General features: G+C 42.1%; 1 long non-coding RNA gene across 2 annotated transcripts; it reads left to right on the forward strand.

Annotated features, from left to right (window-relative positions):
* The first annotated feature begins 1,624 nt into the window (after positions 1-1,624).
* Positions 1,625-9,590, forward strand: LOC144281309 (uncharacterized). 2 transcript variants are annotated; one of them, XR_013349881.1, is made up of 5 exons: positions 1,625-1,828; positions 3,591-3,676; positions 5,362-5,556; positions 8,213-8,332; positions 8,979-9,590. It is a non-coding gene; the product is annotated as an uncharacterized LOC144281309 (long non-coding RNA). The 2 variants fall into 2 exon arrangements; XR_013349880.1 differs by lacking the exon at positions 8,213-8,332 and having other exon boundaries at positions 1,629-1,828.
* The last annotated feature ends 3,576 nt before the right edge of the window (positions 9,591-13,166 follow it).

The following is a 13,166-nucleotide window of genomic DNA, read 5'->3' on the forward strand; positions in this document are numbered from 1 at the left end:
TAAACACACAAACACAAAATCCTCCTGAATTCACACCCAGAAAGCCACCAGGACTCTGAGTGACCAATTACTAATGTTTATTAGTAGCCTCTGAACCCTCTGGGTGACCTTTTCTTGCACACCCACGCCTAGTCTGCAGCCATCCCTACTCTGTTGTTGGGTTGTAACCTGTTTGGCCACAAGCTTTTCAGCTCCTCTTGCTTTTTCTGCTAATCTCACACATACCTTGGTTTCATTCTCTTTTCTTCTTCATGATAACCCTATTCTGAGGCAACCAAGCCACACCACAGGCAAACTGGGTACCTGCATCCAGAACTATAGTAGAATCATAGACCTTATAGCCATGGGGCGTCTTGTGAGTTTTCAAAGCACTTCCTATCGATTTCATATTCCTTGTCACACCATGCCAGAGAGGTGGATGTTTCTCTCACTTTACAGGTAAAGACCATGAGATCCAAAGATCTGAACTGATGCACTCACAGGCACATAATTAATAGTGATGCGAATGAGACTTACACCTAACACCAGCATCAGCGAAGAACTGTGCCAAATTTTTGAAATCTGCTGAGTTTTGTTAGCGTTTGAGCTCTTCACATTAAATAAATAGGCTTAATTTACATAAAACATTCCAACATTAAGCACTACCTCATGGTATGTAAATATACTTTATTGTACAGAAAAATAGAAAATACACACACACAAACATATTTATGCACATTTTTATTAGGACCAATCCAAAGCAAGAATTGATTCTTGTATTACTTGGAAATGCCATTCTTTTCTGGGGGAGGAAGGAGTTGGCAGGAAAAGAGCTAAGCCTGCAACAGAGCTAGACACACAGGCTTGGTTTTTTATACCACCGAACACTTGTCCTCCCTTATCCATCCATGGGTGATAGGATCCAAGACCCCCAGTGGACATCTGAAATTGCGGAGAGTGCCACATCCTATGTATACTATGTGTTTTCCTATGCACACGGAATTATGATACAGTTTATTTATTTTTTAAAAAGATTTTATGTATTTATTCATGAGAGACAGAGAGAGAGAGAGGCAGAGACACAGAAGCAGGCTCCATGCAGGGAGCCTGATGCAGGCCTCGATGTCAGGTCTCCAGAATCATGCCCTGGACTGAAGGTGGCGCTAAACTGCTGAGCCACCCAAAAATCCCCCTATGATACAGTTTAATTTATAAATTAGGCACAATAAGAGATTAACAACAATAACTAAAGATAAGCCAGAACAGTTATAGCAATATGCTGTAATAAAAGCTATGTGACTATGATCTTCCTCTTCTATCTCAAAATACATTCTTGTACCGCACACCCTTCTTTTTTCTTTTTAAATAATTTTATTTATTTATTTGACAGAAAGCACAGGCCGAGGAGTAGCAGAGGCAAAGGGCGAAGTAGGCTCTCTGCTGAGTAGGGAGCCAGACGCCCGGCTCGATCCTAGGGCCCTGGGATCATGACCTGAGCTGAAGGCAGATGCATAACTGACTCAGTTATGAGAGCCACCCAGGCGCCCCTGGACTCACGCTTGTGATGAAGTGAGATGATAAAATGCCTATGTGATGAGATGAAGTAAGGTGAGTGACTTAGGCATTGTGACATAGCCTGAGGCTACCATTGACATGGCGATGCTTCTGGATGGCCGTTGGCTGTGGGTAGCCGAAACTGTGGACAGCCAAACCAGAGATAAGGGAAGCCTACTGTAGTTTTCCAGACAGCGTCATAGAAACCGTAGAAGAGTGAACAGAGTTGACCTCGAGAGCACTCTGAACACAGTGTAATTGCTTCAAGGGATCATCAGACAGAACTTGTGGAAAGGTGAGGATGAATCTCTGTCCTATAAAGAATAATTTGGGCTACATTTCTACATTTCTACATTTGGGCTACATTTCAAATGGCATGTTTAGTGACTGTAAATCAACAACAACACTGAGTAAGGGATACATTTCAGAATGGAGAAAGTATCAGTAACGAAGGAAGAGAGGGACAAAGGAAGGAGGGAGAGTAAGAGAAAGGGAGGGGAAAAAAGAGGAAGAAAGAAGGAAGGAGGGAATGAAGGAGGGAGGGAAGGAAAGAGAGAGGGAAGGAAGGAAGGAAGGAAGGAAGGAAGGAAGGAAGGAAGGAAGGAAGGAAAGAAGGAAGGAAGGAAGGAAGGAGCATAAGGTGAGCATATCAAATACATTAAATTATTTTTTATTCCTTCTCTGAAACTTACAAGAATGCCAATTTCCCTTACCAGAATCAAATCAACCAACCAACCAAACAAAATAACTTGATCTAAATAAATAAAAGTAAATAAATAAATAAATAAATAAATAAATAAATAAATAAATAAAAGACACATGGGTGGCTCAGGGGTTGAGCATCTGTCTTCAGCCCATGGCAAGATCCCGAAGACCCAGGATCGAGTCTCACATCAGGCTCCCTGCATGGAGCCTGCTTCTCTCCCTCTGCTTGTGTCTCTGCCTCTCTCTATGTCTCTCATGAATAAATAAATAAAATCTTTAAAAACAACAACAACAACAACAAAATAACTTGATCTATGGGTTCTGTTTAAAATCAATCATAGGTGCCAAATGACAGGAATCTAAGCAAAACATGAGATTAAGGAAAGGGAAGACTGAATCCATTCTAGTGATTCTTAATATGCCTATTGCCTCCATTTCCGTTTGGGGCTAATAGAGTGAATTGAAAAGTACTATTAGGAGTAAATAAAGCATATACATACACATGCATACACACATATATAATTCATAATTTAAGAGTAAAATTGTATTAATTCATTCAATACTATTAACCATATAAAATTAATATATCAATTACGTGTAACATATAGTTTTATCTCTTAGAAGTAAGGCAGTGTACAAAAAAAAAAAAAAGTAGAAGCCCACACTCTCAGTCCCCTAAAGACCCTTCAGACAGTGGGAAAGCTCACACACACTTGCAAATTCATACAATACAGTGAAGTTGGGATAATCACCATAACAGAAGGATAGATAGAGTGGTGTGAGGCTACAGGGGAAAAAGAATTTCTGTTGTGTCAGGAAGAATTGTTGACATTATGGAGGGCTGGAAATTTGTGTTCTTTGTTTAAGTTTCTTACATGCCTATCAGAGAATTATAAATTTAGCATAAATTTTACATGATAAAAAGGCTGAGATTTAAAAAAATTGGGCGTTTTGCTCAATCCAAGGTAAATTGAGTCTGAGAAAAGCCATTTCCTTGATGAGGAACCTGGTGGTGCATCTTACAATAAAACACACTCTCTTCTCACAGTGAAGCACCATTACTGTTCCTGTGAAATGGCATGTTCTCGAGAGGTAATTGCAAATTTCCTTCCCAAGCTGAAATTTAGGAATTACCAAGCAGGCCTTGAAATCAGAAGCACCAGTTGGCTCCATGTCCCTTAGCAAATTTTTTCCAGAAGTAAATAATTGTTACTGGCTGAAATGACATTCAGCCGAGGCAAAACGGTCCTTCTGAGGCCCAGTGGGGTGCTAATGGTCAGATGGTATGTCCTTAACTTGCTGTGATGTGGAGCAATGCACTGAATCTTACCCATTCTGTTTGAAACACTTAGCTTTTCAATAGGGAGTGCTCAGGAGGAGATGAAAATTGCTGTGGCCTCGGAATGAAAACAAGGAGGAGCAAATGGAAACAAAATTGGTGAGCACCCCTCTTAGAAGCTGAGGCTTGTTTCCTCATCACTGATAAATATGGGGGAATTTATTTTTGAAAATTCTTATAGTAAAAGACCAGGCTCAGTCATGAACAACGGCGTGTTTAGTGACTGTAAATCAACAACACTGAATAAGAGATACACTTCAGAATGGAGAAAGTATCAGTAAGGAAGGAAGAGAGGGACAAAGGAAGGAGGGAGAGTAAGAGGAAGGGAGGGAAAACAAGAGGAAGAAGGAAGGAAGGAAGGAAGGCAGGAAGGAGGAAGAAGGAAGGAAGGAAGGAAGGAAGGAAGGAAGGAAGGAAGGAAGGAAGAAGGAAGGAAGGAAGGAAGGAAGGAAGGAAGGAAGGAAGGAAGGAAGGAAGGAAAGAAGGAAAGAAGGAAGGAAAGAAAGAAGGAAGGAAGAGAGGGAGGGAGGGAGGGAGGGAGAGAAGGAGGGAGGGAGGGAAGAAGGAAGGAAGGCAGGCAAGTAGGCAGGAAGGAAGGAAGGCAGGTAGGAAGGGAGGGAAGAAGGAAGGAAGGAAGGAAGGAAGGAAGGAAGGAAGGAAGGGAGGGAGGGAGGGAGGGAGGGGGAAGGGAGGGAGGGGGGAGGGAGGGAGGGAGGGAGGGAGGGAGGAAGGAAGGAAGGAAGGAAGGAAGAGAGGGAGGGGGGAGGGAGGAAAGAAGAACTCAAGGAGAGAAGGAAAAAAGGAAGGAAGGAAGGGAAAGGGAAAGGGAAAAGGAAATGCTTATCCAAAGCACAGTAACACCACTAGTTTGAAAGTGACTCCCTTCTAGTCATGAAATGAGTCAGGCAGATGGTACTGAGTTCTTACAGAGTCCTCATCCATAGATGCATGACTGATTTCATGCGACATCTCCAGGTTTCCAAGCTGGAAGGCCTCAGTCTAAGGCCTCTAAAGAAGGGATCATTTGCGTCTTGGAGATAGGGCAGGCAAATGAGGGAGGCTTCTCTCACCTAAAGAAATGACCCTCTACTTTCATTACTGTTGCTCTGTGGCTGCATTGCACCTGTTAGTCCCAGCAGCCAGGGAACTGCCAGGAATGGCCAGCTGCTCGCCATGTGCTTTCTTCTTTTCTCCCCAAGTGTATCTTCAGTGGGGCCCATGAAGGCAGGATCACTGCTGGCGCAGTATACAGAGCAGGGCACAAAAAGTGGTATCTGCACTGCTTTCCGTATCCTGAGCAATCCCAGTATGACCAGCATCCCTTACACAGTGTCAGAGCCATTCTTGCACTGAGGAGCTTTGGAGGGAAGACACGAGCACTTATTGATTGCCTGGAACATGCCAGACCCCGAGCAAGGCCTTTCCACAGTGGCCATATTGTTCAATAGTATTTATTCTTACAAAAACTCTGTAAGGTGGGGCATTAGTCCCTTCTGTGAATGACCCTGTAGAGGGACCCTGTGAATGACCCTTGTGTGTGCACACTGGGTCAGTAAACGGTGGGTCTCAGATTTAATCTGTCCCAAAGCAGTGGAGTCTCCGCCCTGTAGAAAGTGGTGGGATGCTGGGAGCTTGGCTACACACATAAGAACAAGTTGTGTTCTTGGAGGCCAGGACTCAACTGTTGGCTGCCCATTTTCGCAGACTGCTCCTCTGTCTAGATATCCTGTTGATTCTTCAAGTAGCACCGAATCCTCCCAATAAATTTCTTTTCTGTGTCAAAGATCCAGCTCTGCTTCAGATACCTACTCAGGTGTCCCCTGTTTGCACCAAGACCTCTGAGTGGCATGGAGAATTAGAAAGCAGAACACCAGGGAGTGAATCCAGGGAAAGAACTACCACTGCTGTCTGGACAGGTGGTGCAAAGTGCTGGAAGTTCCCTGAAGGAGGGTCGAGTCTGAAAGGATCTGAACCTCAGGGTAAGGGAATAAGGGGCAAGAGTCCCAGGCCGAGGGAATAAATAGCATTAGCAAAGGCACAGAGCAGCAGAAAGGACGTGACGTGCTTGCCCCATTGCAGAATCGTTGTAACTAGTTCTGCTGACTTCCTGTGGACTCCTTAACCCAACTTCAGGGTAACTCTTCTACAATGAGGGACTGTTTCCTGATTTCTTTAATTTCTTGATTTCCATTTCCCATGGGGTTGAATTTGTTATAAACAATCATTAATTACCTTAGCTCAGAAAGGCCTCAGTAAAAGGTCACATGTGCAGCCAAATAAACAGTGACATTTCGTTGTGCACATATTTTGTTGATGTATCTACAGACCTTATAAAAATACTTTTGACACAAAATGCTTTCACATTTCTGTTCAAAGATGTTGGTAGGGAACTAACTAAAGCCAGGATGATATTACTGAATAGGGAAATTGCTTTAAGGTGAAAGAAGAAGAAGGAAAAGGAGAGAAGGAGGGAAGAAGAAAAGCAGTAACATGCTGCTTCTAGAAAAATAAATGAGTCAAAATACAAACATTAGTCTTTAGAACTATGCACCCTGTCATATTAAGCAGCTTGACCAGCTTTCTAAGAAGAAGTTTGCTTAGGAAGTCAGCCGCATCTCTTAGACCATGCATATCGAGAGACTGAATAGTCTTTAAGAAGTGAAAAACATTCTTTACTACATCTTTTTTTCAATTTAAAAAATACATAAAACTAGAAATATCCACTTAACACAGTTCTCCACCAAGTAGCTAATTTTTCATTGTTCTCGATAGAGAAGGGGGGAATGAAACATTTTACATAAGAGCAAGGGATATGTTTTGGGGCATGATCAAAGGACCAGTATTTGCACATAACAGTTGAAGGTCCTCCCACAGAGAGGCAGTTTTCACTGAGTGAAGAGGGCAAGTCCTCAGTCTGAGGCATCCAAATTTTCTGAAATGAATTTGCAAAATGGCATCAGAGAAAGACCTCCACAAAAGCAGAGGCATCAGCCCAGCCTTGGTTGTTCACCTTACAGTCATGATGATTCTTGACTTTGGAAAAATCCAAAAAGTTCATCATATGGAGAAAACATGTGCCGCAGGGCCTGGTCCCTAATGCTATGCTCAATGCCTCCACACCAGGCTCGGAGCAGCAGTGGACTTGGGAGCCTGGGAAGAATATTTTGATAAGAAAAGCAAAATCTCATGAAGCTCCAAAGATCTGACTAGTTAGGAGTCAAGTTGAATAAGCTATATTAATCAAGATGGCATAAGATCAGAAAGCTACAAGAGTGGTACTTCTGTATTCCTACAAATGGCCAACAACCAAGATATCTATCCAAGTTGTAGCAGAAGGAAGGCTAAATGGGCCCTTTTTGTGCTCCCCGTGTGTGTAATTCAGTGCTTCATTTTAGATCGTGTACTCATTCAGAGTTACTTGAATGCTCATTCTGTCCCTAATTCTGTGCTTCCCAGTGTAAGACAGAGAAATGGTTAGACAGAAAATACATTATCTGCCCTCAAAGTGCACCGAAGAGACACAAGACATATAAAAGCACCATGACCCAGGGGATATCAAATGAATGATCTGAAATATAGGCTCTCTGATCACTGACGCTTTTTAGATATGTTTAAGAGTCAGAAATATATCAAAATATAATTCACATTTTTATTTCAATTAATTATTTATCAAATGCTTACTTAATACCATATGATTTTATCACTATTCAATCAGAATTTCTTGAACTTACTATGGTTAAGTATCACTTGAGATCTTTGTTGAAAATGCATGCCCTGCAGCCTCATATGCATGTTTATATATATATATATGTTTATATTTATATTTATATTTATATTTATATTTATATTTATATTTATATTTATATTTATTGGAGTTCAATTTGCCAACATATAGTATAACTCATCCCATCAAATGCCCCCCTCAGTGCCCATCACTCAGTCACCCCATCTCCCCGCTCACCTCCCCTTCCACTACCCTTTGTCAGATGCATGTTTTGATTGGGAATCTGCCTGTGTAGAGGGCTCAGGTGATTCTAATGCAGGCAGGGCTCCCCTCATCCTTTGGGAGACTCCAGGGAGTAAATATCTCCACCCAATCTGTCAATCTCCACCCAATCACATCCTCATATGAAATTTGTAGTATTGTGTATATTTAATCCATATTTATTAAATGCATGAATGACCACCATTTCTTATAGGCCAGGCATCATGATGAGTGTTCAAAATGTAAAAACAGATAAGTTACCGGACTCAGAGGTATCAGTATATAAGGTCTGACACACAGTAGAGAGTCTGTGAATTACACATCGATAAATATTTATTGTCGCCTAGGTAGCTGCCACCGTGCAAAAACCAAAAATATGGCTCACAAGTGCCCTGATAGAGGGGAGCACAGGGTGCTATTAGAACAGAGAAGCACCTGGCATATGCCTGCCCTCTCGAAGGTCTGCTCCAGGACCTTCCTTGCCAACAGCTAGAATTTCTATTCGGCTCTTCCTTTGCCAACATTTTCATGTCCACCATCAGGTTAAATAGTTCATAGATGCAAAACTAATGCAAAGGAAGCCACCCACAGGCTTCCAAAAACCAATGGGTTAAGATAAAAGATGTAATGATCCCCACTTCCTCTCTCAGCACTTGGGAACTGAGTGTACCCAGAGAATGAACTGCAAGCTGTACTGAGAGAGAAAGAGAGAGAAGGAGAGGAGAGAAAGGAAGAGAGAGAAAGAGAGAGAGAGAGAGAGGACACCATAGGTAAGAGTGTGAGGCTCTTGGGGTCAATGGTGCCATGTTGAGAATGTTCCCATAACCTAAGAGGTTCTACCTTTTTCCCATGAACAATAGAGGGCCACCTGGGATGAGTCCCTCAATCATTTTTGTTTTGAATCCATCACTCTGAATGAGGTGAATGTGGACGAAAGAGCAATGACTCAGAGTTAGAAGGTCAGTGGTGAGGCTTCTGCAGCAGCTAACGCCAGGCTGAAGGCTTGCACTGTGGCACTGGCTTGGGGTTGGGAGAGAAGGGACAGATGGAAGATAATGCCTTTAGGAGGTAGGCTTGGCAGACTTCAGACAACCCATGGTAGTATTTTGAGAATTTCCCAAAGACACTCCCAAGTTTAATCCTCTGATTGCCAGTTTCACACATGCCAGCTGACATGTGTATCATTATCTTATCATGGCTCTCCTGAGAGGGAACAAAATGCAGGATCAATGTCATAAACACAGCTCTCTGTGCCACAGAGGTTAAGAAGGTGGAACAAATTTACAGCGATCCTGACAATCACTGATGCCTAGCTTTCTTCTTGCTCATTACCTCTGGTAAGGACCCATGGGTTGGCCCAACAAACGTAAGTAGTACAACGAGGCCCCTGAGTGTGATCCTTTGTGCTTCTCCTAGACAGCCAAGCAGCCCTGGCTTTGACATTTTTGTTCAGTTGGAATCAGCTTGGGACAATCTGCTTGCCTGCTTCGGGAGGATTCTCCACCGCTCCTCGACCTATATCCCTCTTGATGGGGCTTGTAAGAGCTCCTGCTTGTGCACACTACTGACAGAGACACGAAGGAGCATGTGATCATGGCTGCAAAGCTCTGCAATTATGCCTGGTTGGTCTTTTCATCCCCTGTCCTAACCTCTGCTTTGTCAGCTCTGGTCCTTTCTGCCCTAAATCTTCAGGCCACAGCGTCACCCTGCTCCCATCCAGACGCATTATAGATTCCACTGAACTTTTCTCTCTGGCTGCCCATGGAGCTCTCCCTCCAAATCTCCAGCTGCTAGCCGGGGAAATTCTACAGCCACATGAAAGGAGCTGGTGGACCTGACCCTAGACCATGTGACTACTCACCTCTCTCGCAGCCAGCCTGCTAGAAATCAGACTTGCCACATTGCATATCTCAACAAACAACTGGTTTACCTCAATTCAACTCAACAAGCATTTATGGAGAACTTACTACGTGCCTGCTGCTATAATAGGCAATGGAGATACAATAATTAATAAAAAGGTTCAAAGAATCCAGAAGTGTTTCATCCAAACGAGAGCATGTAAATAAAACCAATTAATTATGAAAACATAGAACGACATAACTGCTAGACCACACACACCATGCTAAGCCAGCAATGAGAAAGAAATATATAATTTGATCAGCAAAGATGTGAGAAGAATGGTTTAATGGGGTTTCATCTGTTTTAGGTCAGCTTTACTGAGGTAGAATTTGTAAGTAATAAAACATTTTAAGTATACAATTCAGTAAGTTTTGATAAATTGGTGTGCCTCCTTGGAACAACAATCACAATCATGATACACAATGCCTCCATCACCCCAGAAGTTCCCTCTGAGCTTTTTCTATTCAACTCTTGCCGGTGCCCTCAAGATCTGCATTCTATCAATATAGATTAGACTCCTCCTTCCTACATTGGGTACAAAGGGAATCACATAATATGTATCCTTTTGTCTGCCTTCTGTTCATCATGATACTTCTGAGATTTATTCATGTTCACGTAACAGCACTTGATTTCTTGTTATTGAGAATATCATCTCATTGTCTGCATATATTGCATATTGTTTATCCCCTCACATGTTGATGGCTGGTGGGGTTGTGTCCAGTGGTAGGCTACAATGAATAATGCTGTTGTGAGCATTTGCATGAATATGGGCGGATGTGTTTTGTGAATATAAGCATCCTATGAATTTTCATTTCTCCTGTGTAAATACCTGGGAGTCCACTTGTCAGGTCATGCAGTAAGTTTCTGATTGACTTCATAAAGAAACTGCGGAAGCATGTTCCAAAGCAATTGTAATCATTGTATATTCTCATCAGCGATGTGTGAGTTCCATTGGTCTACATCGTGATGACACTTGAGGCTGCCAGTCTTCTTTATAGCTTAACCATCCAAGCAGGTGTGTTAGTTGTATCTCATTGTAATTCTGATTTGATCTTCCCTGATGACTAATGTTGTTTAATAGCTTTTCATGTGTTTATTGACTGCTCACATATCTGTTTTTACATTAGAGTCTGCTCACATTTTTTTTAATTTATTTTTTATTGGTGTTCAATTTACTAACATACAGAATAACCCCCAGTGCCCATCACCCATTCACTCCCACCCCCCGCCCTCCTCCCCTTCTACCACCCCTAGTTCGTTTCCCAGAGTTAGCAGTCTTTACGTTCTGTCTCCCTTTCTGATATTTTTTAATTGGATATTTGTCTCATTGAATTGTAAGGGATTTTTCTCCCTACATATTCTATACAAGTCCTTTGACATATATATATTGTATATATATATAATATTTTCTGCCAATAGGTTGCTTATCTTTTTGTGTTCATTTGATGTCTTTTAAAAAGCAGAAATTTTAAATTTCAATGAGGGGCATGTCACCAGTTTTCCTTAATAGGCACTGCCTGTTTTGTCTTTTCTTTGCCAATCCCTAAGTCACAAAGTTTTGTCTTTTAACTTTTCTCCAGCAGTGTTACAGCTTCAACTTTTAGATCTAGTCTGTGTTAAATTTTTTGTGTATGCCATTTTCATATCAAAAGACTAATCCTGCAGTTAAACTCACTATTGAGCTTCTAATTTCAGATAATGTATATTTTACTTCTGCTTCATTTGTTTCCTAATTAGAGATTTTGGTTCTCTGTTGAAATTCTCTGGTTTTTCTCTCTTTTTTTCTATTTCCTTATGTGTATTAATCATAGTTTCATGAAACTTATTTTCTATTATTTCTCATGAGAATGATCTGTGGTTCCCTTTACTTCGTCTGCTTTATCTTTGGATTCCAGTCCACTTTCAGGGTAATTTGGGTGACTTTAGCCTCTTACCCTGTGCAGCATCTCTATAATGATGTTTCTTGCCCCTACTAAGTGCCAGTCCTCTGACTGGGCAAACCCCAGATTCTCAGTCTCTCGCTCTGTGAACAGATTTGGCCAATGCCCCCAGGGAAAACAGCTCCAGAGATCCAGCTTAGCCTTCTGAGGTTCTCTCGTCTGAAATCTTGGCCTCTCTGGGCCCCACTGCATCATTAGCTCACTAACGACCTCACACATAATCTATTTGTATTTGACTTGGCATTTCTTACTGTTTCAGCAGACATGCTGATCTATGCAAGCAATCCCATCTCATCCAGAATGCAGTCCTTGCATTTTCCTACATGTGGTGAATATGCATGTGAAAGCTGTTCTCAGAGACAGTGCTGCACTGCTCTCCAGCCCTGCAGAAGTCATTGAATCACCCTGGATAGTGACTGGAATAACTAACAAAACTTACTTCAGCATATCAGGGTACAAATCCATCACATCTTGATGTCGAAATCATTTTAAACGGGAACTCCTTTTGCTCTGTGGTTCTCCTAACCCAGGTTCCTCAGGTCAGGCAAAGAAAGGGTTGGGCCACAGCAGTGTGTAATTCCTCAGGCTGGACATAGTCCGCTTTACTTCCTCTGAACTTCCATTGGCCCCACCTTCATATGGTCCCGTTGAAATGCAAAGAAGGTTGGGAAGAGTGGTCCGTGGCTGGGAAGCCACTCCTCAGAACATCTCCAAACTCTGGAAGGCATTCTGAGAATCTACAATGTCCATGGACCATCCTTGCCACAGCGACGGGGAGGGAAAGGGAAAGACTTGGAGGTGACACCTGGAAAGAACACAGGCACTTGTCAGAGGGAAGGCAGCAGACACAAGAGAACTTGCTTTCTTGGAACAAAGGAGAAATCAAATGGGTAGACTAGAAGTTGGGATTATAAAACGCAGTATTTTTAGCAAATCTTTGCTGCCATATATGAAATGTGCACGTTTTGTGTACCGATAAGACGGAAAAGTGCTACCTTTATTATGTAAGGATACAATGCTTTCTATTAATATGAATTGTAATAAGCCTGTCAATTTTAGAGTTATTAAAATGTGAGAAAACTAGTCATGTGGTTGTATGAAGTATGGTAGATGAGATCTTGAGAAGTTTTGCCCTCCTCCCAAAATATGCATCTTAGTCAGCTGAGGCCTTTAGTAAATTAGAGTCAAGAACGGAGTTCCGTCGTTGGTATGATGAGGTCCAAGAGAGATACTCAACTTAGTGTTCTTGGGGCCCTGACTATGACCTCCCTGCAAGGGGTTTACTTTCATTTTTGTTTTTACTTGGTCTGTTTGTTGGGTTTGATCAATAATTGCATAGTCAATTTTCCTATTTGTGCCCAAACACTTCAACTCCCACAGGCTCCTGTTGGAGCCTCCTCCAACTCTCAGAGGCAAGGATGTTAAATCATTGAGGTACATTATTTCAGGTTAAAGCAAAGAATATGACAGCTTTATGGAACAAGTGGAGGCCCTCGCCTTTAAATACAACCTGCGGGATCCCTGGGTGGCGCAGCGGTTTGGCGCCTGCCTTTGGCCCAGGGCGCGATCCTGGAGACCCAGGATCGAATCCCACATCGGGCTCCCGGTGCATGGAGCCTGCTTCTCCCTCTGCCTGTGTCTCTGCCTCTCTCTCTCTCTCTCTCTGTGACTATCATAAATAAATTTAAAAAATAAATAAATAAATACAACCTGCAACTAAATATCCTGTATTTGCATATTCCATAATAAATAAATGTAAATTCCT

The sequence above is a fragment of the Canis aureus genome, chromosome 12, assembly GCF_053574225.1.
Source record: "Canis aureus isolate CA01 chromosome 12, VMU_Caureus_v.1.0, whole genome shotgun sequence".
NCBI lineage: Eukaryota > Metazoa > Chordata > Mammalia > Carnivora > Canidae > Canis > Canis aureus.